Raw genomic sequence first — 27,989 nt, 5'->3', positions numbered from 1 at the left:
AAATGCTTCCAGCAGCCAAACAAGTAAGTTCAACAAATAAAGTGGGCTGGTTGGGACTGTGGTGAACTCTCCAGGACATTGTTGTCCATTGTCCTTTGTGGAAGCAGAGGGCTGGTGCTCCAGGAGAACCCAGAAATCCTGATTTTTATGAGGGATAGCTCAAGTTTTATTAGACTTGATCCAACATGTTCCCAACGTTATGTGGCTCACACAAAATGTGTCTCCATGCCAGCTACTTCCGATAAGCCCCCAATCTGCAGCCTGACCCAGACTTACCAACCCAACTCCACAGTCCATTTTAAACCAGACTGACTTAAATGGACACAAATGGAATTTTATCTCAATAATACTAGTGCTACTTCCTCATGTCTGAACTATCAATGTCAAAAGGGCAGATGGGCAATGTGGGCTACGGATTCTTCCAGAGCTGCCTTCGTGCATCCCCCAAAAGAATCCAACCTATTTCCTCCCAGGCTGGCTCTCTCCTTTCCTCCTTCGGTCACGTGCCCCAATTGCCGGTGAATTTGAGTCAGAATAGTCTCCCTGGTGTCTAACCTTCATTTCTGTCACTACATTGTAAGGCTCATTCTGCCCTCCCTTTGATAAGTAAGGGGGCCAGAGAAGAAGATCAGTGGAAGCTCTTACCTTTGTGGTGTTGATGTCACACTCTCTGCCCTCATCCTGTCCAGTGGAATGTCCATCATCATCCAAGAAGCTCCGCCCTTCTTCCCTCGCAGGAATGTGTGGTGTGCGCAGGCATTTAGTGGCCAAAAAGAAGGGAAGAATCCTGTTCTTTGGTTGTAAGGGCCAAAGCAATCACTGGGAAATCACTCTCACCTGCCAAAGAAACCATAGGTCAAGTTTTGGCTCCAAGGAAGAAACACACCCAACATGTTCTATCTCAAACTCAGCAATCTGGGCGTTTTACTGATTAGACCTATATCTTAGAGGCCCATCTCATCTTAGGAAGTGGGTGGTCTTCTCCCCACCACGGAACCATCATCACTCCCACTGGACACATGGATAGAGAGGCATCATCGTCCCAGGACCAGACTCACAATTGCTCTCAGGCTCACAGACTCTCAGATCTTGACTGTAGTGGACACTTGGGACTCTCCACAGACCCCAAAGCCAATAAAACCTCCAAAGATAACACGAGGCACTAGAGACAGGGCTGCGGTCATTCACCTCCCACACATAATTTCTTCTGGGAGCATTATTTCCCTAGCTAATTCATCAAGGATATACTTATAAGCCTCTAAATGAATACATTTTAATCCATTTCAGAGACCCAGTTCTGAGTGTGACTGCCCTAATAGAATTAACAGTGCTGCTCTAATTTGAAATCAATTTCAAAGACTGGCCAAATTCGATTTTGCTTTATTTGTCCATTGTTGTATTTCACAGATCAGAAAGGACTACACAAGCTAGATCAGAGTCCTCCAGTTAAAACGTGTGTGTGCGTGTGTGTGCATGTGCGTGTGTATGTGTGTGCGTGTGTGTGGGGGGGGGGGGCGGGTAAATTTGTATCAAAACAAAAGGACAAATTTACATTTCTCTCTCTGAATAAATTAAAGAAACCACAAAAATGTCCAGTTCCCAACAAGGTAAGCTGTGCCTCATGTTGATACATTCCCATAGATTTATACTAGGATCTAAGCATCCATCCATTGATTTTCATGTTTTCAGATCAATGATATGTCCTACACGGGGGGGGGGGGGGGGGGGGGCGCGGGAGGCAGGCCCGGGGGGGGGGACAGGGGCGAGGTGGGGAGGAAGAAGAAAAGATTGATTCCCAGCTTCAGAAAGAAAATGAACGAAGTGCCTCCAGCTACGTCAGTCATCAAACAAGCATTCATTATAGTTTAAGATCAGCCTGGAATTATCCTAGGCACTGGGATTACAAACAAGATGCAGTGGCTGCCCCTCCTCCCCACCCCGCAGGAGCTCCCAGGCCCAGAACCAAATGTAATAAACAAGTAATGGTGTCCCACCAACATCAAGGGGGCAATGGTGAGGGAGCAAAGCAGGAACACACCGGTCCCAACAATGGCCAGAGCAACGCTTCGGTGTGTTTTCACCTCTAATAAAGATAACAAGGAAAGACCCAGAAAAAAAAATGCAGCTCTACCCAAAGGGAATTTCTGAGATGGGACTCTTAGCAGAAGAGGTAGGGAAATCTCAACAGGGATAAATAATATCAATTCAGGAGCTAAAATCTGTCCTTCTCCTCCTCCTCCTCCCCCTCCTCCTTCTCCTCCTCCTCCTTCTCCTCCTCCTCCCCCTCCTCCTCCTTCTCCTCTTCTTCCATGGCCCCCCAGCAACACATCATTGGGTCAACCTCAGATATTTGTGTTCCACTAAAATGCTGCTCTCCCTTTTTTAAAGGGTACAGCACACACATACAGTCTTTCCTTTGCCTACCAGATGCCTTTCCAAATGTAGCACATTTTAAGGGAAGGTAAGATTAATCTGGCTGGGAGATAATTAATTAACTGCAAACCGCTTTGATGTGACTATATTAATTACTGAAGAGAAAAAATTAACAGCACTTCTAAGAAACCCCAAGCATTGCTGAGCATTGGCTCATCACAGAAGGGCTGGCCCAGGGACAGACTGTGAGGTGAGCCAAGTGTATCTTTTTTACAGAAACTGGTACCTAGTGGGGCCCTCCATCAATGTCTGATAAATTACTAACGTCCCGGGCTGCCTTTTCTCTTTCCCTACCCAAACTCAGAATTCTAGTGTTCTGCTTCATTTCCCATCACTATGACTCCTGTCAAAAAAACAAGAACAAAAACAAAAAACAAAACTGGAGTTTTGGAAAAGACATACCAGTCAATACCTCTCAGTGTGAATTTATGCCAATTCACTCTCCTAGGGCATTCACATTCTAAGGGTGACCTTTCCCTTCTAAAATGATAACCAGCACTTTCTGAGTCCAGTACAACATGCCAGGAACCTCCCAGGAGTTTCACACACGTATCACCTTAACCACCGTAAGTGTTAATTGTTGTGACTCCCCTTTTATAGGTAGGACATCGAGGCTCAGGGAAGCTATTTGTCCAAATGCCAGAGCCAGGATTCAAACTCAGGTAAGTCTGCCTGATGTCAATCAGCATAGAAAATCGAGATCCACATCCAGTGGTCAGGGAAAGTGAAAGACTGGGAGAAGTGGGTAAAACATGGCCCAAACCAGCAGGATTTGGGAAAGAAAAATGTGTGCGCTCAACACATTCTCCCCTTCCTGCTTAACAGCCCCACCAAATGGTTCTATCCTCCATGTTCCTACCACCTCTGTCAGAGCCTAACTGTTCAAAAGAAGAGAGTATTGTTTGTGACTTAGCACTGAAGCAGGTTTCTGACTTTGGTGAGTGATTCAGCAGGATTGGGGCAAAACACATCAAGCTCGCTCAGGCATTGCTCGCCTCTGTAGAACTCTCTTCGCAGTAAAAAGGGAGATCCTCTCCAGCATCCTTGTGATAGACCCTCCAGCTCACCTAGATTTCCTGGTGGGTTGACCACAGCACTCAGAAATATACAAAATGACTTTCTCCATTATGTAGAGGGAAAAAGTGAAGATCAACTCTTCCATCATCCAGAGAGCTGACATCGAGTCTTGGAACAAAACGAGGAAAATCACATGGACAAGCAGACAGTGCACAGGGGTAATAATAGCTCCCTATGCCCTTCTCTTAAGACTCAAATTAATCTATAAAATCAGTGCCTGAGAGATAAAAGCAGACATTCCAAGTGTCACTGCTGGATAGGTCTGTGTCTTACGGACTTGCACAGAATCCTGAGCGTACCTGTTACTGCCCTGCTCACGTTCTTCTGAAATATTGTCGCCTCCGTGCTACCCACTAGCTGAGAAGCCTCCAGTTAAGGACAGTGTTAAAATATCAGTCTTCATATTAATTATCCCTGTTACACAACGGTGGTTGACACATTTTTATTGAACCAATTCCTCTCCCCCACGGCAATGAGACTAAAGAGTAAATTAATTAAAAGAATCAATATGGATAAGGAAAGGCAGTTGGTCAGCAAGGGAAGCAGAGGAGGAAAGTGTGAAAGATCAAAGTTGGTTGCCGAGAGCCATCCCAGCACTTTCTAAAGGAGGTGTAATCCTGAAGATGTGGCACATTCCAGCCCCGATGGGCACATCTCGCATGGATTTTTAAGTGTCTAGACCTAGAGTTTCAGCTATCATTAGATACCCCAAACCCTCTCCTTTTCAGATTCTAGGCTCCCTGAGGCACCTCCTGGCCATTTCAGTTCCCAGGCACCTTGCCAACGGAGAGCATATGAGCTATGCTGCCAACAACCGTGTCCACTCTATCCGCCGGTTTTATTTATTAGTGGAACGTAATAAGGTGGGAAGAGGTTTATTCACTCAGTTTTCTGTGAGTTCCTATGAGAGTCAATCTGCTAGAGTCTGGTACTCTGAAAGCGAGTTTCTGAAGTTGCCGGGCTGAGAGAGAGCTTGACCTTGACCTGTGATAAGGTCACCAGGTAAAGAGCACCATCAAGCACCATCCTGACAGCCAGCCAGCTTCCCTGGAGACATCCTGACCTTGCAAACTTCTACAGAGTTTATTCACCCTCAACGCTACTGACATTTTGAGGCCAGGTAACCCTCCTGTGGGGGGCTGTGTCATGTACTTTATGATATTTAGCAGAATCCTTGGCCTCTACCCACTAGACACCAGGAGCACATCTCACTTTTCCCTAAGGTCGTGACAACCAAAATTGTCAAATGTCCCCCAGAGAGCAAAACCATCCCCAGTTGTGAACCCCTGCTCTAAGGAGACCTCAGACACCTGTCTGGAAGCTGGGAGTTCAGAAAGCTCAGAATGGCAGATGGTACTAATACTTTGCTGACAGGGGCCAGGGATATTCCCCAGACACTTGTTCTTTTAGAATTCAGTCATGGCATTTCTGGTGTCAGACAAGCGAAACTTTGCAAGTGAGCAAAGATAAAAGGAGGGTTAACCTTTTGTTGAAACTCGAAGCATGCTTCGGGCAATTGGAGTCTGGAGTAAAGGTTAGTGATTTTCTCTGAGAATCTATATGATATTTGCTAACATTTTGGGGGGCAGAACTGACACACAGCACAATGCATTAATATAGTTGGAAAGATGGCTTACTACAGCTCTTCGCAGGTACGGGTCCTCCCGCTGACCAGACCCACTCCTTTGTTTTTTTAAAAGTTTATTTATTTTTGAGAGAGAGAGAAAGACAGAGATCAAGCACAGGAGAGGCAGAGACAGAAGGGTGCAGGCAGTTCAAAGCAGGCTCTATGCTGACAACAGAGAGCCCAACGCAGGGCGCAAACTCACGAACAGTGAGATCATGACCTGAGCCAAAGTTAGAAGCTGAACCAATGGAACCACCCAGGTGCCCCTGACCAAACCCACTCCTGACCAAAGCTCCAATCTTGGAAACTCATCAATGTCCCAGGAAAAGTGCAAATACATGTTAGTTTTATAGTCTCACCACTATTTATCAATCACAGACTAATTTTCAATAAGATCTAAGAGTAATGAAATAATAGGAATAATAACAAAAGGTGAAATTCGATGCTACTCCTATCTTGATTAGCTAATGAGAGTTGTGGTCTGGGGTTTTGCTTAAATAAAATTAAGATATCACAGTCAGTCTGAAATCAGATTTAGTGTCCCAGAAAAATTGTAGTTATATTTAAATCCTATAATCCAAAGAAATCAGAATAATACAACACTTTCCAGTTGATTCAGACAGCAGATTACTAAGAATATCCCTGACTTACTTAGTTTTTCCAAATTATCAAATTTCAAGACATACATTAATATGAGAAATCCTTGAATTAACGAACACTTTTTAAAAATTTTGCTGTGTCCCAAGAAGAAAGTGAAAACTTCTCAGGGTCTAATACATTCAGGGATTAAAAATAAATTTATAAAAAATAAGAATGAAAATAAATTTATACAAGTTCTGGTCTTCAGGGAGGAAACCACTAAGTGCCTTCCAAAGCAAAGGCTCTAAATTGTACTTGAAAAGTTAATATAAATGATATTTTCTTGGCCATCCAGAATGAGCAAATGCAATACCATCTCCAGAAATCCCTAAGGCTTGAAGCACGGGTAACTAAATACCACTTTCCTCTTCTCGGGTTTTATGTTCCTAGACAACCCTCCCTGGGGAACAGAGGGAGCCAGCAGGCTGCTGCTGAGTCACTGAGTCACCTCCAAAGGCAATCTTCAGAACGGAGAGTAAGGAAAAGCCCTGTGGAAGGGTGTGCACTTCAAAAGGGGGAGAGAAATCTCATGGTCACTGATCCCAGCAAGGTCATCCCCATGTGTTAACAGGGCTCTGGGACCACCCTGAGTGGCCCATATGGCTGCCACTATTCCACCAGACACCCCCACTTGCAGATACCCCCTAAAGCACAACTGGCTGAAATCTGGGGCTCAGGCTGCAGCCAGGTAACAGGCAGGCAAATCAGCCCACCCAGGGGCTTTAGGCCCTGTGCTCTGTCTCATTCGTCCCCATGTTTTCAATGGCTGATGCATCAAGTGTCTGCACTAACACAGTGACAAAAAGAGCAACTCAAAGCGAGCAGTTCTGTAGCGTAGAGAGGGAGAAACATAGCATGCCAGGATAATTGTGATTGGAAACAGGTAAACGGAAACCTTCTGGAGGACACTGTAGCAATTGTGTATTACAAAACTGTGGTTCCACCTCTGAGAATGTATCCTGAGGGAATGAATTAGACAAGTGTGCAAGGATGGGTATCCAAGGATGTTCACTGCATCAGTGGTTACTCATAAGCGTAAAAATTCGAAGGCAAGCTAAACGTCCATCAACAGGGAAATAGTCAGATTAGGAGGTAGCCATGTAATGCTAGTCTGTGGCCATTAAAAACACCAAAATCATAATAATGGAAGGAGGTCCCGTATACTGAATCAGGTGTCTCAACACCTCTGAGTGTTTGCACGTCTGAACCCATTTAATCCTCATGACACTTGAACAGGTAGTATTTTTATTGGATTCATTTTACAGATGGAGAAACTGGTAGATAGAGAAATTAACTAACTCTCCAGGGTCAACAGCTAAGTGATAGCCTCATGGTTTGAATCTGAGCGATAACACTCTAAAGCCATCCTGTTAACTGCAATCAATGCTCTACTACCTCTAGATTCATGAGAAAATCGTCAAAATATGCCAAGTAAAAAAGAGAAAATTATAATACAATATAATGGCATGATCTGATCCTTATAAAATATGTCTAACTTTACAAAGTGAAAAAAAATAATCTATAAGAATATACACTAAAACGTTAAATGCATTCTCTCTGGGTGATAGAATTCAGGGTGATTTTTGCTTTCTACTCCGTACCTCTCAACATTGTGTGACTTTCTTTGCAAGCATTAAGAAACACTTGTGTAAACAGTCATTTCTATTTGGAAAATAAACAATTGAAAGTAGGCTTAGGCAGGACTTGGGGAAAGGAAGGGGGGTGGACATCAAGTGAACGTACAGGCTTGGCGGGGGTGGGACCCTCGGCCGATGGACTCCTTGTGAGAATCATAAGCTTCTGCCATAGATCCACATCTGCTTTGTGGCCGGCACTGTCCCAGGGACTACAGAAATCAAAGGACAACATGACTCTTGCCCTCAGAGCTTAGAGTTGCTTAGAAGCGGTTACAGGAGGGTACGTAGGTAAATAAATAAGTGTAGTACAGGCGGGAGATGTCAGGTACCCTGAAGAGAGGTACCAAGAAGGTTCCATGGAAATTCAGAGAAGGTAATGGGTCCCTCTGGGATCGGGAGGTAGGGAGAATGACAGGGATGGGTGGCATTTGAGCTGAGCCTTGAGAGTGGGGTCAGACATAAACAAGTAAAGGAGACAAGTAAGTGTAAAAAGGCCGTTCTCCAAGGAGAGGAAGGAACATACGCAAAGCCGCGGGACTGGAAAGCTTGTGTTACGCACAGAGAGCAGAAAATAGTCGAGTCTGGCTAATGGAGCCCTATGACCTAGAGCTATTCATATAGAATATAAAGAACTCTACCTGCACTACCCACACCTTTGTGAGCCAGGAATCACCAAGGCGAGTGATATCCTTTAGGAAAGGAGAAAGGATTACAGGTGACCATACAGAAAATCTGCTGAAACAGGGACCATAACCGAGGTGTCCTGAACTGTTTAGCCGCAAGGAACCAGTCAGGGAGACATGAAAAAACAAAAACAAAAACAAAAACAAAAAAACCTCTTGGAGTTATCGTTGTTCCCAGAACATCTCAAAAATTAGAGGCTGGTGTTGGGTACAGCAAGCCACCGGCAACTGCAGCGACCAAAGGTGGCAAAGAGTGAACCCCAGTAGTGTCTATGGAAGCACACACCGATCAGGCCAGAAACGTGGGCAACAGTCCATGAATTCACCCACTTCTCTTTTGCACCGCCACTTAACAGAGCAGGAAAGCAGGGGTCGGTAGGGAGAATTCAAGAGGTCCCTGGATTTAGACAGGGGGTGGCAAAAAATCTTGATTTTTCACTGAAGTTAGTAATCCCCCCCCTTAAAAATGCAGGCAGGGGCGCCTGGGTGGCTCGGTCGGTTAAGCGTCCGACTTCGGCTCAGGTCATGATCTCACGGTCCGTGAGTTCGAGCCCCGCGTCGGGCTCTGTGCTGACCGCTCAGAGCCTGCAGCCTGTTTCAGATTCTGTGTCTCCCTCTCTCTCTGCCCCTCCCCTGTTCATGCTCTGTCTCTCTCTGTCTCAAAAATAAATAAACGTTGAAAAAAAAAAAAATTTAAAAAAAAAAAAAAAAATGCAGGCAGGGGCCCAGGGCAATAAGAGCAGTACCAGTGACTTCACCCCACTAGAAATTCCAGATAATTCTGTATCACAGCAGAATTGTTGCAGGGCTCAGAAAATAATCACATAAGTTCATTGTTTCTTTGAAATCACAGTAGTAACAGACCAACTGCTAGGTCATCCTTAAGGAGCTGATAAAGAAGCACACATTATCACTAAATCATAAGGTGGTTTAACTGTTTTGGGAACTGTATGCATTTCCATACAATTGAGTTCCTTTATAGTCTGTGGCTCTTATTTTTTGTATCTGAAAGCACTGTTCTGAAAAGTGGTCCCTAGGCTCCCAGACTGCCAAAGGGGTCCCTGGCACAAAAAGGATTAAGACTCCATTAGCTAGAGATCCTGTTAAAATATACATCACACCATGTACTCCTGTGTTCAACTCTTCAGTAACTTCCATCTTGCTCAGAGCAAAAGCTCCCTTCCTCCATTTTATTTATCTGATTTCACCTCCTTCTCCTTTCTCTCTTTCATTCCCCTTGGCGTACTGGTGTCCATGCTATTCTTTAATCATTCCTGCCTCAGGGCCTTTGCACTGGTTGATCTCTGTCCCTGGAATGCTCTATCCACAGGGGATTGTATGGCTTCCCCACTCTCTTCAGGCCTGGACTCAAATACCTTCCAAATGAGCACTTCCTCAGTTACCCTACCTAAAATACCCCTCAACGAAACTCCTATCCCCCCACTCCTTGCTATATTTTTTCTCCTTAGCATTTATCACTCCCTAAAATAGACTTAAAGACATATACTCTGTTTTTTTTTTATCATATTTATTATCTATTCCCCCACTCAGATATGAGCTCAGTGCAAGCAGGACTTTTTATGTCTTAAATACCACCATAACCCAAGTGCCTATTACCTCGTCTGACACACAGTAGGTTCTTAAAAATGATTTGTTGAATTCATTAGTTAGCATTTGTCACATAGCTTGGCTACTGGCTGCTTCTATCCTATGTCGAATTTTAATGTCTGTCTGTCTACTGTGCTATTGGGAGAAAAGAAAAATCACAGCAAATGTGTTTCTGAAGTTGTGGTCACCACAGAAGAAAGGCAGCTGATTTATCAGCCACTGCAGAAGGAGATGCATTTTCTTCCTTAATAAAAAGGGTTTTCATCAAAGGCGAGATAGACAAGTTCACACACACACACACACACACACACACACACACACACAATAGGTTATCAGATCAAGTTATATCATAAAACAAATACAAAAAAGTAAATGGGAAAATTGGCACATGGCATACAACCAATAAAAGGCCCGTGAACCCAAGCTGCCAGAGAAGTGATGCTAGTTGATAAGACCATCACACAGATTCCACCTGGCAAACGGCAGGAGGAAATGGACAGCATACAAACACATGAGTAAATGCAGGCAGTAAGTCACCACATGGACACTGCTCAACTTAGCCAGCTCTGCTGAAACGCACAGGGGCCCCTTTTAAGGCACTGTTACTCAGACTAGCAAAAATGCAGGTAGCCCTGGGAAGATCTGCGGCTGGCAGGGCAGCCTTCACAGACGTACAAAGCACCTCATTCCGTTCCACCCCCTGGAGCATTCTGTTTCGGTAAGAACAACCAAAGCAAAGCCTGGATTCCTTGTAGTTCCAAAATGTGAGTCGAGGACAGAGAAAGTACTATTTTATATCACAAACATCCTTATATGCTCAGCTCACTCACATACTGAAAAATAAAACTCTCCCAACCCCAACTGCCCTTCACAACACAGCTTCTTAAAATCATCGTTTACACTCACCCTTCCTTCCTCTTGTGCAATTCTTGCCCTGACACTCCACGAAGTGTTTTTTTTTTTTTTAATTTTTTTTTTTAACGTTTATTTATTTTTGAGACAGAGAGAGACAGAGCATGAACGGGGGAGGGTCAGAGAGAGGGAGACACAGAATCTGAAACAGGCTCCAGGCTCTAAGCTGTCAGCACAGAGCCCGACGCGGGGCTCGAACTCACGGACTGTGAGATCATGACCTGAGCCGAAGCTGGCCACTCAACCGACTGAGCCACCCAGGCGCCCCTCCACGAAGTGTTTTTGCTGAGGGCACCTCTGGTTGACTTCTGCACCAGACCTCCATGTCCAAGGCATGTGTCACTGTCCACTTCCCACCTCCCAGCCACCTCCCGGCCCCTCCCAGTTCACTGGTGCCACTTGTCTGACTACTCATTCTTGGCTTCCTGTGGCACACCGGCTTCACCTTCCCAAACCTTAAATCTGGGGTCACAAAATAAAATACCTGCAGGGGCCAGGTGCCTGAAATGAAAAAAAAGAGGACATCTGGCCACGGTGACAAGCTGCAAGAGCACCGGCCCTGCTGAAAGGGGACTGCTGTCCCTTGTTTGTGCACATCAGGTAGTCGGATTGCCCAGTTTGCCAAGAACACCCACAAATCTTGTTTTTATGTGAACTTTCCCAATTTTCTAAATGTTGGCAACTATTGGTTTTAATGTTTTACTGCTGTGAGCCAAATCAAACAAATCTGTAGCCGGATACAATCTGCAGGCCTCAGATTTGGGTCACTGCAGCCCCAGGGGCTCCTCGTATCCCTCTACTCTCCCTGGGAATTGCATTATCTCCAACCCGGATCTCCCAACTACATTTCAAACTCTTGTAACTGCCTACTGGACGCGTCCATATGAATGTCCCATTGGGACCTTAAAATAAACATGTCCACACTTCCCTTCATCCTCTATTCCCCAACATTTCTCAAATTCCTTTCCTTTCCTTGTCCCTCCCGCCTCTGCTTTAATTCAGACACTCAGTATTTTTCCATGGTTTATTACAATACATTTCTTAGTATCTTCCCTGCCTTAGACCTCCCCCCATCCCCTACCTTTTTGTCCATCTCAAGTTCACACTACCTTCTAAAATGTGCAGGCTTAAAGTCCTCTGATAGCTCCCTTGCCCTTCAGAATAAACTCTGGTTCCAGATTGCTTGAGTCTGAATCCCAGCTTCAACAGCACTAGCTGCGCAACCTTGAGCAAATCACTGAAGTTCTCTGAGCCTCTGTTTTTTCATTTGTGAAACATGGATACTAAGTATCACACACCACATAGAGCCATCATGAAGTTTTAAAATGAGAATAAGGGCACCTGGGTTGCTCAGTTGGTTGAGGATCCGACTTCAGCTCAGGTCATGATCTCACGGTTCATGGGCTCGAGCCCCACATCGGGCTTTGTGCTGACAGCATGGAGCCTGCTTTGGATTCTCTGTCTCCCTCTCTCTCTCCCCCTTCCCCGCTCACGCATGTGTACATGCTCTCTCTTTCTCTCTCTCTCTCAAAAATAAACATTTAAAAAAGAAAGAAAATCTTTAAAAATGAGATAATAAAAATAAAGCTGTCTGTGCTTAGTACATAGTAAGTGCTCAATCAAATGTTAGCTGTCATTATGTTTCCTCATCCATCATCCTCACATTCCACAACCCAACTCAACTCTAGGACTATAAAGAATTACCTGAAATTCTCCAAAAGTACCCCCGACTTCTCACTTATCTATCTGCTCAGAGTGCCCTTCAAGACTCATATTCTCTATCATATTCTCCAGAACCGAGCCTTGACCCCAGATCTCTCTCTACCCTAAAACCAGCCACTGGCCCCCTCCGCCATTGCCCCCTCCGTTGAGTATTTAACTTGCTAACCTGAAGTAGAACAATTTCCCAGAAGCCTCCACCACAGCACTGGGAGCCCCACAAAGGCAGGGCCTATTTTTTCTTAACCTTTGCATCCTTAATGCCTAGCAGGAAACAATGAATGAGTGGACAAACTTCTTTAATCCCCAAACCAACCCAGAAAGGCTGGCATTATTATGATCCGCCATTCTGGATGAGGTTCAGAAGTGTTAAGCACACAGGAGAGACAGCGAGCCCAGTGCCCGAGCCCAGCTTTCCTGGGGAGGCCCGTGTTGGGGAAGCTGCTCACACTTTGCTCCTCTTGGCGGTGCTCTGCTGGCTGTCTTTCCACACGAGGCTCATGTCCTTAAAACTAACTGTACTTCTGTCTTATCTCCCTAAATAAGTGTGGGACGACAAAGACGAGTTTTCATCGACTCATGCTCTTTCCACCAAGAGCTTCAAAATATCTACAAAGTCGTTGTAGATACACACAATCAGTAAAAGAGTCAAATTTTTTCCTGTGCTTACCTCCATGAAGTATGTACACTCAGTCTTCTTTACAGTCTCCATTACAAAAATAATCTCTAGTAAGCCCTTATATGGAGCTTACTTTGTACCAGGCGCTGCTTTAAGTATTTTATCTACCTTAAGGTAGATGCTATTATTATCCCCACTCGGCAGATGAGCAACTGAGGCCAGAGAGGTTAAATAACTTTCCCACCATAAGGGGCAGAGCTGAGATTCAAATTTGTAGATAAGAGCAGAGGCTGTACCTGGCCTGCCAGGATTTGAAACTCAGTTGTGCCAACTTCTAGTTGCATCCTTGGGTAAATTATTAAAATCTCTTAGATGTTTCCTTGTCTGTTGATCGATAGATAAGTACATGATAGACAGATAAATAGATAGATAGATAGATAGATAGATAGATAGAAATGGTATAGATAGAACAAGAACTATAATTTCACTTAAGATAAAATGATAACGCCTACCTTAAATTGCTATGAGAATGAAGCGAGTTGATATGTATACACATTCAGAACAGTGCCCAGCACACAACGCAAGTGCTACACAGTGTTCATTATCATTATCATGTGAGTAAGAGCTGGAATTCTACACAGAAATTCTCCTATATCCGTCTGATGCTCTTTTCACTCCGCCAGGTGCACACACCTCAGCGGAACCACCTGCAACACAGGGAAGCCGGCAGGGCCGTCCGCAGGGCCTTGGTCTCCTGTGCCCCTCTCAGTACATCCCTGGCTCCATTTCAGCAAGCACCATCCTTGAGTTCACCCCCCACTCCCCTCTCAAAAGCAGCAGAAAAGGCTACAAGCTTAGCCTTTACACGCCGGTGTGAAATAAGGCCTTTGGATAGTTCCCACATCTATGAGGGTTCTGGGGATACCAGCAGGAGATACTGGTGTTGGCTCACTAAACAGACAGGATTTTTGTCCCAAGGCAATCTGTGGCTCTCAGGGTCAAAGAGAAGTCTGAAAAAAAAGCACACCTGGAAACAAGCAGGAACTGGGGACCTTCTGAAGGTCTGCAAGCAGAAACTACTCCTAAAGGAAAGGTCTGGTCGGGGAGCCACTCCAGAAAGGACACATCCAGCGGCCTCTTCCAACCGGGAGCGCCAGACACATTAGGGCTTTTCCAAAGGATTGTAGAAAAGCGCTTATTGCTGCTGGAAGTAACAGACTGCTTTTGGCAAATCATAACTCCTCAGCACATTCACAACAAACCCAGAGAGCCAAGTGTCTGTTGCTGTAGTAAGCTGCCACAGTGGCTATTTCATGGGGTGAAAAAACAAAAGTTGCATTTAACGTTTTAAAAGATACCGTCAAATAAATACGATAGTTCCTTTAGCATCCAATCCATTATCTGGAAGGTAGAAAGAAATGTTCTTCTTCACAAACATCCACATCCAGCTCCTAGAAGCTATCCTGGGAGGATTTTTTAAAGCTTTCCCCAGGACTGTCTGCTGTGACTAATTCCATACTTCATCAACATGAAAAAAAAATAGAAATAATGAGATTCCCCAGACAATGCAAGCCAAAAAGCTTTCAGTTGGACTTGTTAAAATTAGATCTCACACCTCTCTTTTTTCCAGTTTGTTTCCTAAACGCCATCTCCTCCTTGAGTTTCCAAGTTCTCAAGACAAGGAAGAAAGAGGTGGGGCAGAGCTGGAGGGAGGAAAAGGAGATTCTCTGAAGAGCACGGTATCCATGTGAGAGCACAGCTCAGGACCATGCGCCAGGAGAGAGCTCTGGGCACCACCCCGGGACAGGTGCAGACTTTCCCCAGAGAAGCTGAAAGAATGTCTTCACTCCACAGAAAATAGGAACGAACACTTGAAAAAAAGCAAACTTTGTATACCCTGAAGGAAACACTGGATTGCTTTAGCTGATTTTCACGCTCAAAATTTTCCATGTCTTGAGTTTCCTACTCAAGTTAGTTTAGCAAGGGGAATTCCAAACAGGTACACGCTAGATCAATTTTGTAGCTTCTGAAAAAGTTAACAACAGAATGGTGCAAACAGGGTTTTTTTTGTTGCTTGTTTGTTACATAAACAAGAGAAAAATCATGTGTCGTCCCCCCCCCCCCCCCAGCTAAGGAGCCACCTAGTTCTTTTATCTGAAATCACAGATAAGCAACACATTGAATTGCTAAAGTTCAAGTTCCTATAACATTTGATGAAAAGAGGCTAAAACAAAGAACATAACAAAAAATTAACTTGGCTGCAGATTTATTCTATAGCAGTAGTTCTCAAAGTGTGGTCAGGGGACCCCTGGGGTTCCTAAGACCCTTTAAAGGGTCCATGAGATAAAAAACTCATTTTCATAATAAACGAAGATGTTATTTTCCTGTTTACTCTCATTCTCTCATAAGTGGCCGAGGAGTTTTCCAGGGAGTATACGATGTGTGAGATCACAGACTACACAGAGAAGCAAGGCTAAGAATCCCCCTGCCTTCCATTAAACCAGACAATAAATACATTTGTAAAAATATAAAATAATGCTACTCTTGTATTGTTTTTGTTTTGAAAAAAAAACCAATTTTTCATAAAGATATGTCATTTATATTAACATGTAATGAGATTACTATTATTATTTTAAATGAATTAATAATTAATACTTTAAATTTTAACCTCTTTAAGATTTTATTTTATTTTAAATTTTTATTTTATTTTTTGTGAAACAGAGAGAAACAGAGCACAAGCAGGGGAGGGGCAGAGAGAGAGGGAGACACAGAATCCAAAGCAGGCTCCAGGCTCTGAGATGTCAGCACAGAGCCCGACGTGGGGCTTGAACTCACAAACTGCGAGATCATGACCTGAGCCAAAGTTGGACACTCAACCGACTGAGCCACCCAGGCGCCCCAAGATTTTTGTTTTTTAAGTTTTTTTATTGTCTATTTTTTTTTTAATTTTTTTTTTAACTTTTTATTTATTTTTGAGACAGAGAGAGACAGAGCATGAACGGGGGAGGGTCAGAGAGAGGGAAACACAGAATCCGAAACAGGCTCCAGGCTCTGAGCTGTCAGCACAGAGCCCGACGCGGGGCTCGAACTCACGGACCGCGAGATCATGACCTGAGCCGAAGTCGGCCGCTTAACCGACTGAGCCACCCAGGCGCCCCTTGTCTATTTATTTTTGAGAGAAACAGAGACAGAATGCAAGTGGGTTAGGAGCAGAGAGAGAGGGAGACACAGAATCTGAAGCAGGCTCCAGGCTCTGAACTGCCAGCACAGAGCCCGACGCGGGGCTCGAACTCACAAGCTGTGAGATCATGACCTGAGCCTAAGTAAGATGCTCAGCCGACTGAGCCACCCAGGTGCCCCAGCCAAGATTTTATTTTTTAAGTAATCTCTACACCCAACAGGGGATTCGAGCTCAAAACCTTGAGATCAAGGGTCGCATGCTCCACCGACCGAGCCAGCCAGGTGCTCCTAAAATATAACTATTTTAATTTCTAACATATATATTGATAAATGAGAGTACACACTGCAGCAGCCGGAGTGATGGCAGGGCAGGCATTTAGAAAAGTTTCTTTACTTCTTTGACCAAATTTTAGTTGAAAGGAGTGTGTATGAAACTGTAACCAAAGGAGGCATGATGCTTCCAGAAAAATCTCAAGGAAAAAATATTGCAAGCAACAGCAGAAGCCGTTGGATGGGGCTCTAAAGGAAAGTGTGGAGAGGTTCACCCAGTTAGTGTGGAAGTTGGACATCAAGGTCTCGTCCCAGAATATGGAGGCACCAAACTAGTTCTAGAAGACAAGGACTTTTTATTTAGAGATGGTGACATTCTTGGAAAGTATGTAAACTAAAACACATTATTGAAACGGTATCGGAGCACCTGGGTGGCTCATTCGGTTAAACATCTGACTTCAGCTTAGGTCATGAGCTCACGGTTCATGAGTTGGAGCCCCGCATCGGGCTCTGCACTGATGGTACAAAGCCTGGCTTGGGATTCTCTCTCTCTGTCTCTCTCTGCCCCTCTCCCCACTTGTGCTCTCTCTCTCTCTCTCTCTCTCTCTCTGTCTCTCTCCAAATAAATTAACTTAAAAAAAATGGTACATGTAAAGCTGCCCATTCATAACTGAAGTTGTGAAATCTTTCATCATGTAGTATAATTTCTAGGTCTCTCTTTTATAATAAACTAATGGTATCCAAAAAATACTGATAGTTATAATTCACACTAACAGGAGCTTTGGGGGGGGGAGGGTTCAATAATTTTTAAGCATGTAAAGAATCTGAGACCAAAACATCTGAGAATGCTATTTTTCATAGGATTGGAATCTCAATTTCTTTTTTTTTTCATCAAATTTTTTTTTATTGTGAAAAAATACACAGCACATATAATTTACCATAGTAACCATTTTTAAGGGTACAGTTCAGTGGTATTAAAAGTATTCCTGGGGCGCCTGGGTGGCTCAGTCGTCTAAGCATCCGACTTCGCTCAGGTCATGATCTCACGGTTTGTGAGTTCGAGCCCCGCGTCGGGCTCTGTGCTGACAGCTCAGAGCCTGAAACCTGCTTTGGATCCTGGGTCTCCCTCTCTCTCTGCCCCTCCCCTCACGCTCTGTCTCTCTCTCCTTCTCAAAAATAAATAAACATTAAAAAAAAATTTTTTTTAATTCCTAACATGCAACCATCAGTACCTTCTATCTCCCGAACTCTTTGCATCTTGTCAAACTGAAACTCTGTACCCAGTTACTACTTGTCTATGGTTTGTCTACTTCTGTGCCATCAGCTGAGCTGCTCACACCAGTGAGCACACCTGTGGGGCACGTGTCTGAGTGCACGGTGTGTGGAGCAGGACCCTGCTGCCAGGGGAGAGAACGGCCACCTCTCTTCTACACCTCCCAATCCTGGAGTTCCAGTACGAACCTTCTAGCTTCCCACCCTTTACAACTTGCCTCTGCATCTATGGGCATTCTGAAACCTAACCCCGGTGTCTAATAAATGCTTACGTAGGATTTATCTCTGAGTGGCGAACCCTACCGTATGAGGGAAGGGCTGTAAAACAGGGCTGGCTTGTGCGATTTTAAATGATGTGTCTGGCTGACAGCAGCGACTGGCCAAAAGCAGCTAAAAGTAAACCCATTCGTTTAGGACCACATGGCACAACTTCATCCTGTACTCTCGGCTTCTAAGCCCCACATAAAGGACACTGGACGAGAAGGCAAGATGCACTAGAGCGTCCACATTTTAAGTCTGGGGGGCACCGGGAGAAGAAAACTCAGTGCCCCTCACCACAAAGATGCACGACACTGACATGTGCTTTTTAATCAGATCAGGAAGTCTGGGGAAACTGCATAAAAGGTGAAGTTCTCAGGCATCATATGAACTTCCATGAGGTTCCTATTTTTGCATATCCAGAGAGCCTATCCTGTAGATTTGTGATCTAAGGAGATGGTGAGAAAAGATGGGCTTATGGAGACCCTTTCACTCTTTGACAGAGATGATTGGTAGATGATCGATAGATTAGATAGATAGATAGATAGATAGATAGATAAAGATTAGGTAGATAGGACACTGCCACACAAAGATACTTTGCATTTACACATTTAGCCTGGAGGAGGAGAAGAGTCAACCCTGAAATAGCCCCAGGGCTAAATCATGACCAGGCATTGTCTAATCACCAAGAGGAGGAGGGTAGGAAGAGGTTTGAAGTCAGCAGCCTCATGAGGGTACCACACTTAGAATACTGGGAATTTTAAAAACCCACAAGAAAACACGGCACAGAAGGTATATTTATTGACCTCAAAGACAAGCATACTGATATAACCTTTTGCCAGAACCCAGGCGCCTCCTCTCAGTCCAGACCTTCCAACCACAGTCTGTAGCTACCAAGTTCTCCCATCCCTCTGGCCAATTAAATTGTTTACCTTAAGTAAATCCCAGGAAATGCTTTTAGGGTCACCTTGGCACGTCAGTCAGGGCTTAAGAAAGCCAGACCCGTCCACAGCAGAATGAAAGTTACACAATGTGGGCATGTTTGGGGTGCCTGGGTGTCAATCGGTTGAGCATGTGACTTCGGCTCAGGTCGTGATCTCATGGTCAGCGAGTTCAAGCCCCGAGATGGGCTTGCTGCTGTCGACCTGTCAGCACAGAGCCCTCTTGGGATCCTCTGCCCCCCTCTCTCCCTGCCCCTCCCCCGCTCATGTTCTCTCTCTTAAAAAAAACAAAAAACAAAACAAAACAAAAAACAGGGTATGTTCAAACCCCAAAGTTTAGTCTGCTGGCATTCTTTTATCTCACCACAATAATTACTTCCCAGGAGAGAAGTCAGCATTCCTGAAAGAAGTCATCAGGAAGCAGCAAATGTCTTAACTGATCTGGGGGTAACTTTCAGTTCTATGGTCCTATCTATATTCTCATTCCACACAGCTACAAATTGATCACTTTTTCAAGGCCCCATCAGGCTACCTGTGATGTTCATTCTTGATCTTTAGTCCAGCATATTCTGCCAAACCTGGGTCCCCAGGTATCTCTCCTGAATCTTTTCATAAGATACCCACGGGTAAGGAGGAAGAGTCTCACGTGATGAAGAGCAGGTGGTGAGGGATTCCACCGAGACACAGAAAGTTGGCTTAGCCATACCCGGGGCTCTCCACCAGGCCTCACTCCCACATATCTCGGTGGGGCTCGGCATCTCCACACCACCAGGCCTATCACTGGTGTCTCTCCATTGAAGGCAGTTGGTAATCATCAAAGAGCAAATGCTTCGAATCTCACCACAAATGTTCCACATACCCACTCATAGTTCTCCTAATTCAATTTATGAAAACGATCCAAATTAACACATCCGAATGATACGACTGAAGAAAAGTATCCATAGACAGATCGCCTATTTTTTTTTAAATCATAAAATCACCAGGCTGTGAGGAGAACAAGAACAAAAACAAACAGAGAAGGACAAGAGATAAGCTCAAATTTCCCCAGCAGTTAGTGACAAAGCCAGAATAGGATTCACATTTCTAATCTTCTAGAAGTGCAAGTGCCATATAAGTCCAAGCACAGAGACGTGGACGTGTTGGTTCACTGAGGACGTGGGTGCAGTTCCCTAACCTCGGCCAGGGTGGCTTCCACACAGACGGGCATAGCCTCACACCTCATCCGGCACCTGCTCAGTCTCTCCAGTCCCTTTCACAACCAACCTGCACAGATGTGGCCTCCACTTCCTCCCCTCGCACTCTTTTTCACTCGGTCCGAGATGGCTTTAGGTCCTAACTCTCTGACACTCCAGTCAAGGAGGCTCCCAACTGCCACGCCTGAGCCTCTCCCATCCGTTCTTCACAGGTGATCTTGCAGAAATATGAATTGGCTCCTGATACTCTCCTCCTACAAATCCGCGAGCTCCTTCCTACAGACCCCTGGATAAACTCTCAGGTCCCCAATCTGGCATAAAGGGTGCGGCGTGATCTGCCCTTGTCCTCCTCTCCAGCCTCAACCCAGCCACCCAACCCAGCTCTCCAGAAGTTCCTCCAAGAATCAGTGTGCATCCTTGCCTTCAAAGCTTCACATCCCTCCGCAGCCTGGAATTCTCATTTGATAAACTTCTCATTTGATCAACTCCTGTCCATCCCTCCGAATGAAAAGTCTCTTCCTCAGAAAGGTCTTCCCAGCTCCCACATCTTAACTAGTGCCTTCCCCATCCTTATTCCTCTCTCCTAGGAAGTTGTTTAGAGCACCTGCCAATCCTTAAATGTTTGTTTCCTTTTTTAAAATGTTTTCATCTTATTTTTTTTGAGAGAGAAAGAGAGTGAGAGCATGAGCAGGAGAGGCAAAAAGAGAGGGAGACACAGAATCCGAAGCAGGCTCCAGGCTCTGAGCTGTCTGCACAGAGCCCGACGCGGGGCTCGAACGCACAGACCGCGAGATCATGACCTGAGCTGAAGCCAGACGCTTAACCGACTGAGCCACCTAGGCGCCCCTAAATGTCTGTATTTCTTTGTTTAATATCTGTCTCCCCATCCACCTCCCACCCCTACATGTCTGTTTTTTTTTTTTACCACAGCATACTAGCACCTAACAGTGCATAACACTGGGTAAGTACTCCAATCCTTGTGGAATGAATGCTTATACATATTTTTATATGTAAAGAGGATACATATGATTACATAAGTTCATTGTTAAGTCAACATTGATAAGCATCTGCTAGAAGGTCAGCTGAGCTCAGATGATCTGCTCAGGATGATGAGCAAGAGGCTTTCATTCACCAGGGACCTCCTCAAGCACACTGAAGCCAGCTGCTATCAACATTAACTGCTAATCTGTAACATTATTAGCTAAAAGCAGATGTTAGCCCCTTATCATTCAACATGTGTGCAATTAAAGATAATTTTAAAGGGTACCTACTCCAAGCAAACCATGGTGCAAGGCTCTGCAGGATTGCAAGGAGAGCAAGACCCCCTTGCCCACAAAGAAATGATAAGAGAAAGAAAAATGATAAAGGAAGGCAGGGACGGAAATTCTTCTAAGTCAGATTCTACATTTGATTGCACATTCTCAACATTGTTATTGAATTCGTAATTGGGATTTCTCTCCACGTTTCCCATACCAGGCTCCTGAATGCAAAAATAAAACAACAGCAACAAATATTTTCTCCTCCTTCCCTGTGCCTCCTGACTGCCAAGAGCAGTGCCCAAAATCCAGTTTCAGGATGAAATTCACAATCAGCCACCTCCAAGGACCCTCCACATCCACGACCTTACTGGAGAGGCAGACGGATGATGTCTTTGGAGTCAGAAGACCCCTTGCTATGACCAATTCCAAGTGGCTCACTTTGCCTTGTTTTCTTCATCTGCAACTTGGGCTTCCAAACCACTACCTGTCCATTGCTTATCACACTCTGTTACTAGAACTTAAATGAGATAACCCTGCGAAAGTTTCTGCAAACTATAGTAGGCTATACAAATGTGACAGTTTGTGACTTTTATCAGGCAAATATTTAGCATCTTGTATTGACCTGTCTCGTGCTTGTTAATCTTGAGTCTCCAGGTCCACTGTGTGTTCAGGCTCAGAGAACACACATCTTTTATTCTGCCTGCCCTTGGTATCTGCAGTACTGGGCACACGGCACCCACACAATAGATTCTCATAGGTTGGTTACTTATTGGCTTTCTTGACAGATTTGACTCAGAGGACAAAGTGTTCTACGATTTTTCTGGATTTCTCATGGATAAGAAGCACTTTTTCTGGAAATAGCCATAATGTTTACCTAGCCCATGATCTTTATGATCTGTCTTCCTTTTTCCCAATTACATTGGAAAGAAGACTTTTTTGGCAAAAGCCAGAAGAACATTTCTCTAATGCAGTTTTCAAGGTTCCTTCTAAGGATGAGACAGAGGCCAAAAAGTAACTCGGTAACAGCGAGTCACATCTGGTTGGCGTAGGGCACAGTGTTGGGGCTGCAGGGATGAATGAGGAGTGCAGAATTTCACAGTCGCTCTGCACCCAGACTGCCAGGGATAAAATCTTGGCTTCACATAGTCCTACTTGTGTGATTTTGCACAAGTCATTTCATTTCTCTCTTTTTTTTTCTCATCTAAAATGGGGTAATAATTGCTATACTTACCGTGGTGAGCATTGTGTGATGTATGGCATTGTGAAATCACTATGTTGTATATCTGAAATTAATATAATATTGTATATCAACTATACTGCAATAAAAATAAATAAATATTTAAAAACTAAAATAGGTAATAATAGACCCCCACCTCCAAAGGTCGCCATCTGGATGAAATGAGTCAATACATAGAGAGCTTTTAGCACAGTGCCTAGTAGAGGGTAATAACAAATATTAGACATCTAGATCCTTGTAGCTAAAAAGACTGAGAGTCAAGAGATGATAAGTGACTTAAGTCCAGGAGCCATAAAGAGATTGAAACCAGGGCTGGACCGCACATCCTTGTGGGTATTTCACCCAAGTGGCACTCTGGAGAATCCACCTTCCAGAAACCTGAGAAGCAAGGGCAGTAAAGACACCCACCTTCCCCTCTGCCTGGAACTACCCTGGATAGCTGCCCCTGCCTGCTAGTGGGACCCCCAAGCCCAGCCTCCTCTTTTGATCTTCCATGGGACTCAGAATATACCTAGAGGGCTCCCACCTAGTGCTGGCTCCCCAGAAACACTGTGATGAAGAAGGAAAGCCTCACTCCCTAATGGGGTTGTTCTGAAGATTAAATGAGATAATGCCTGGAAAAGTGCCGAGAAGAGTAGCTGGCATATGGTGTGCAGTCAATAAATGTTCTCTATTAAAAAAAAAAAAAAAAAAAAAAAAGGAGGAGGAAACCCTGTGGTGCCTGCTCTCTCAAAGCTGCACACATTCCAACCCCAAATGCCAGACACAGGGCAGATTGAGATCTCGGGTAGAAGAGAGGGACGCAGAGTCCTGGAAGAATTACAGCAAAGGGCGAAATTCACTTAAGATAGAGGAGGTGTCTGGAGTCCCCATTCTTCCCCATCTTTCTTTAAAAAAACAATAAGGAAGAAGGAAAAATACTTAGCTGGTGCTTTGCTGGCAAACCCAAGCATCAGAGTATTGGATTTTTAATATTTTAATATTTCTAAACAGAGCGAAGACTGCCTCCACCCCCTACCCTAATTATTTTTATACACTTGACCAGCAAAAGCTTGGCTTTGCCGCACTGATGAATGGGCTTATTCAGGCTGGTTTTCCAGGTAAAAATGGCTCAGACACAAGCCGGAATTAAAACAGATCCCACAAATCTCCTTAGAATATTCACCACCTGCTTTGGATTCAGAGTTCTTAAGCACTTCAGGACCACCTTCTCCTCCCTACCCCAATATTGACAATCCCTAGTTGTGAAAAACACAAATTTAGTATCAGATCAAGAGAAGGAAGGAATCTGGTGGAAAAAAGAAAAGGAAGAACAGAACTAGACTGAGAGCAGAGATTCATGTCGTGCTGCGCATCCCCCAGAGCAGAGCCCAGGGCCTAGCCCAGGGGGAGCTGGTTGTAAAGGCAAAGTGATGAATCCATGCCCCCGCGGAATTTACCACCCAGGGAAGGAGGGAAACCGACATATTACACCAAATTCAACCACAAAATCAACTCCGCCCTCTTTCAGCCTGAACTATGTGGGGAAGAGAAGCACCAGGGCATCTCCCTTTAGCAAAGGGACAGGTGCTCAGGAAAATGCTTGCTTCCTCTTCACCTGCGCAAGGTATTTGCAAGTAGTCTAAAAAGGGGGGAAACACACACGGTTCTATGCAAATAGTTATGCAAATCACTTAAGCAAATACATGAAAAAGGGAGGGGAAGGTTTCCGATCTGGTTTTCCTCACCTGCCCCACTCTTCAAAGGGTAAGATGAAATACAAAATCCAGGAGCGGGACGAACTTCAAGTCCGCTCTCTATGAAGACTAGGCACAACCCCGCTCCACCCGCTCACGCTCTGGCCTCAAACCAGAGCCCCCGGGTTATTCAGGTGGGTGGAGGCGGTTCTTCGCTGTCCTCCACCCCTGCCACGGGCAGCCGGAGTTAGACTACCGGCTCGGTCTCCCTTGTGGAAATGCGTGTGACAGCAAGGACGCAAAAGGTGCTCCTTTCCCAAAAGAGACAGAGCGGGGAAGGCAGGGGGAGGGGGGGGACGGGCGGGGAGACCGAGCCCTGCAATGCGAAAGGCTCCCAGCCCGGCTTGCCGCGGCTCCTGCCGGAAGGTCTGGCTTGCTCACCAGCCCATTCACGTGTAGAGGTCCGGCAGCTACCCCGAGGAGCGCGGGAAAGGGAAGTTCCCGACCCCCCACCACCGTTGCAAAACCGAGGAGTCGGCGGGCGAGTCTACATGGGCCCTGCAAGCCCCAAGCGTCTCCCACCCCGAGCGCCCCGGCAGTCCGTGGGCGCAGCGCCGCACCAGGACAAGGGCCCTGGGTGCGCTCTTCCCTGCAACTGTCGCGGGGCGCCTTGCACCGCTGTAGGGCAAAGGGGAGGGGAGGACTGCCAGGAAAGAAGGCGGAGCAGGCGGCCGGGGAAGCACTTACATTCGCCAGGAAAGCGCCTCCTCTCGAGGAAGAGAAGGAAAGGCTTCCCGGCTAAGGAAACGCCCCAGGGATGCCCTACGCAAAGTGCCGCCTTCCCCCCCGCCCCCCTCCGCTCCCCGACTCTCCCGCCTCCGGTCCGTCCTCTACCCCGCAGCTACCCACCCCACGTCCCAAAGAGGATCCTAGATACCCTCCCGAGGCCTTCAGAGGGGCCCAGCCAGTCTCGCCACCCGCAGCTTGAGCAACAGGCGGATCTTTAGGACTACCAGCGACGGCGGGCTCCGAGGACCGGAGGATGAGGGGCGCCGCGAGACAGGCGCCCAGCAGAATGCAAAGTCCCTGCGGGCCTAGACCTGCGCGGTCTTGCCCCCGTGACCTGGCCCGCGGGGCTGCTGGGGCAGCAAAAGGTGGGGAAAGTTGCGGGGTCGCACGGGGAAGTCGCCGGAGTGCGCGCGGAGGAGGGGACAGGAGCAGGTACCTGCAGGAGTCCCGGCGCCTCGAGCTCGCTCCGCTTTGCGACGCCGCCTGCCCGCGCTGCAGGAATCAGGCCTCGCCGCGCGGCCCCGCGCCCGCCGCGGCGGCGGCGAGGAGAGCGGGGTGGCCCGCCTGAGTCCGTCGGTCCGTCCCGCCCGGCGGGAGCTAGGCGCCTGGGAGCCGCGAATAGGGCGGGGCGGGGCGGGACGGGGCGGGGCCGGCCGCTCGGCCGCCGCCCCATTGGTCGGGCTTCGGCAGCCGCCTGGCTTCGGGCCCTCCGCCCGCGCTCCCCAGGCGGAGGGCCCGGCGCTCAGACGCCGGCTATTGCAGGTTGCGGGACTCAGGCCGTGCGACCCACGGATGCACGGAAAGACAGGCGGCCTTGCGGAGCGCGCGCCCCCGCCCAGGCCCGAGTGCAGAGTCACCCCCGGAGCCGCGTGCCCTGTCCGGGTGGGAGCAGGAGCGCGCCCAGTGCCTCCTACCTGCCCGCCCTCCGGGCTGGAGCCGCGACCCAGCGGGAGACCGACCACCTCATTCCGCGGCCCCGGCGCCTCCGGCAACTGCCTCTCCAGAAGTCGCGACCCAAGCGACACTCTGTACATTGGCTGGGATTCTCTTAGGAAGTCCCGAGGCCCCAACTTGTTTTAAAACAAAGTGCGAAGAAAAAAACGGCCCCGGTCCTGCCTGTTTACCAGCCGCCCCGCTGCCCGAAGACTCGTGCACGGTGCAGAACAAGACTGTTTCACACGCTCCGTTCCTCGACTTACCTACCAAGTCACATGCACTGAGCGAAAGGGGGACGAGTCGAGTCTCCTTCCCGAAGGATGGAAGAGGGGTCAGAGGGAGATGCCTTCGGCCGAGGTTGAGGAACAAACCCGGGCCTCAGCGAGGGCGGCGTGCGGTCCAGAAGGCGTCGCGGGCCCCTCTGCAGTGAGCAAGAACTCAGTGAACCGCCCGGCGGAGAAATGGGACGCTCGGGGACCCACCCCCGCGCTCCCCCGCCCGCCCCCAAACTGCAGATTTTTAAGTTGTGCAGACTTGCAATAATTCCTCAGAGCCAGCTGCTCCAAGCTGTAGGCTCCCAGTGTTCCTGGGTTCCCGCCCCACATCACGCAGTGGAGCAGCCGCCCCCAACCCAGCACCTGCTGACCACTGGCCTCTGACTAGCACCTAGCAAGACCACACAGAGTGAAGTTCCAGGCCCTGAACCAGGCACATGGGAGAGGACAGGGGCAAGGGGATGTACGGAAAAGGTGAAAGACACCTTCTTTGACCTCGTCCAAGTACCGGCTGATGTCTTTGGATTTTCACATTGTTTTTGTTTGATCAAAACCCACAATAGGAATCAAAAGGAGCAATGTTTACAGTATCTGGTAGGCTAAAAGGGGGTGAAATCTGCTCCTTACAGGGATAAGGATAGTAGCAAGAAGGAATGGCAGAGAAGAGAAAGCACAACACAGTCTTTCCTCAGACACCAGCATTTTCATTTGGCTCATGGAAGGCAAGGTGGGGATGCAAGTGACTGGAGAACAGGTATTGGGGGCCCTCTGTCCCTAATCCCATTGTTCTTTGGCTCCCCCAAGCCTGTCCCCTGTTGTGGAAGAGGATCCAAAGCATTTGTCTACACTGCTGTTTGCAAGCCTCTGAAGAAGGTAATTTGCATATGCAATCATGATGTTTAGGGTAAGATCTAAGATTATTCTAAAAATACATTTATATTTTATCAGCACCTAAGAAGAATGCTTCCAAATCTCTCCCAGCAGTTAGCTATTTAATCATTTTAAATCACTAAGTTATCCAAAAAGTCCAACATTGTTTACTTGAGAATGAAATATGTTCAGAATCTTCCAAGCACTGCAGAAGGCATCTGCAGTGCAGAAGAGTCAGGGAGCAAGGTCTTTCTCATGGGTCTGGATGGCACCTGTGAACTGGAGGGAAGGCACCCATGGTGGAGGTCAGAAAGCACCCCCACATGGCATCTGTGAAATCTGGAGACAGAAAGGACAGGCCTCCACTATGGCCATATGGAGGTGGGGTGTAGAAGGGGCACAGATTTAAGAGACAGACTGGGGTTCTCATCATGCAGTACCCTAGGGGGAGCCCCATAAGCAAGTCACTTAGTGAACATGGTGTTTCTTCTTCTATAAGAAAACTTCCTCCCTTACAGATGATCATGTGAAGCAAATAGAATAATAAACAGGAAAGCATTGTATGGACCATAAATTACATGTCTATTCCCAAAATGTTCACCCCTGACAGTTTACCAAGGTTGGGCCAGGCAAAGTGACAAATGCATTCATACACACACACACACACACACACACACACACACACACACACAAAACCATGCTCTCCATCACCGCCCCCTCCTACTAGGGCTTCTTCCTCTGACCTCAGTCTCTGTTGCCACAGTGCCTGCTCTGATCCACTTGACTGCCTCTTTCCTCCCACACACCCATCTCCTTCCTACACCATCTAAATGTCTTTATGCCACATGATATGACCCCATCCCCTTTTCATTAGCCATG

At 46.6% G+C, this 27,989-nt stretch overlaps 1 protein-coding gene and 1 pseudogene across 3 annotated transcripts in view; one reads left to right on the top strand and one right to left on the bottom strand.

Moving 5' to 3' along the window:
* Positions 1-26,440, bottom strand: part of KCNS3 (potassium voltage-gated channel modifier subfamily S member 3) — a 39,827-nt gene extending 13,387 nt beyond the window's left edge. Inside the window, exons 1-2 of one of the 3 annotated variants that reach the window (XM_060649115.2) lie at positions 26,229-26,440; positions 646-837 (exon numbers count right to left, since the gene is read on the bottom strand). The gene's annotated coding sequence lies outside the window, so the exon portion shown is untranslated. Of the gene's footprint in view, positions 1-645; positions 838-25,465; positions 25,616-26,228 lie in introns of those variants that run through there. The other 2 variants (XM_060649124.2, XM_060649105.3) reach the window with 2 other exon arrangements.
* On the top strand, positions 16,495-16,802 carry LOC132689399 (10 kDa heat shock protein, mitochondrial pseudogene; annotated as a pseudogene).
* Positions 26,441-27,989: the final 1,549 nt, after the last annotated feature.

The sequence above is a fragment of the Panthera onca genome, chromosome A3 (genome assembly GCF_046562875.1).
Source record: "Panthera onca isolate mPanOnc1 chromosome A3, mPanOnc1 haplotype 2, whole genome shotgun sequence".
NCBI classification, from domain to species: Eukaryota; Metazoa; Chordata; class Mammalia; order Carnivora; family Felidae; genus Panthera; species Panthera onca.
The sequence above is the reverse complement of the archived record's forward strand: the minus strand, read 5'-3'. Positions and strand labels throughout refer to the sequence as shown.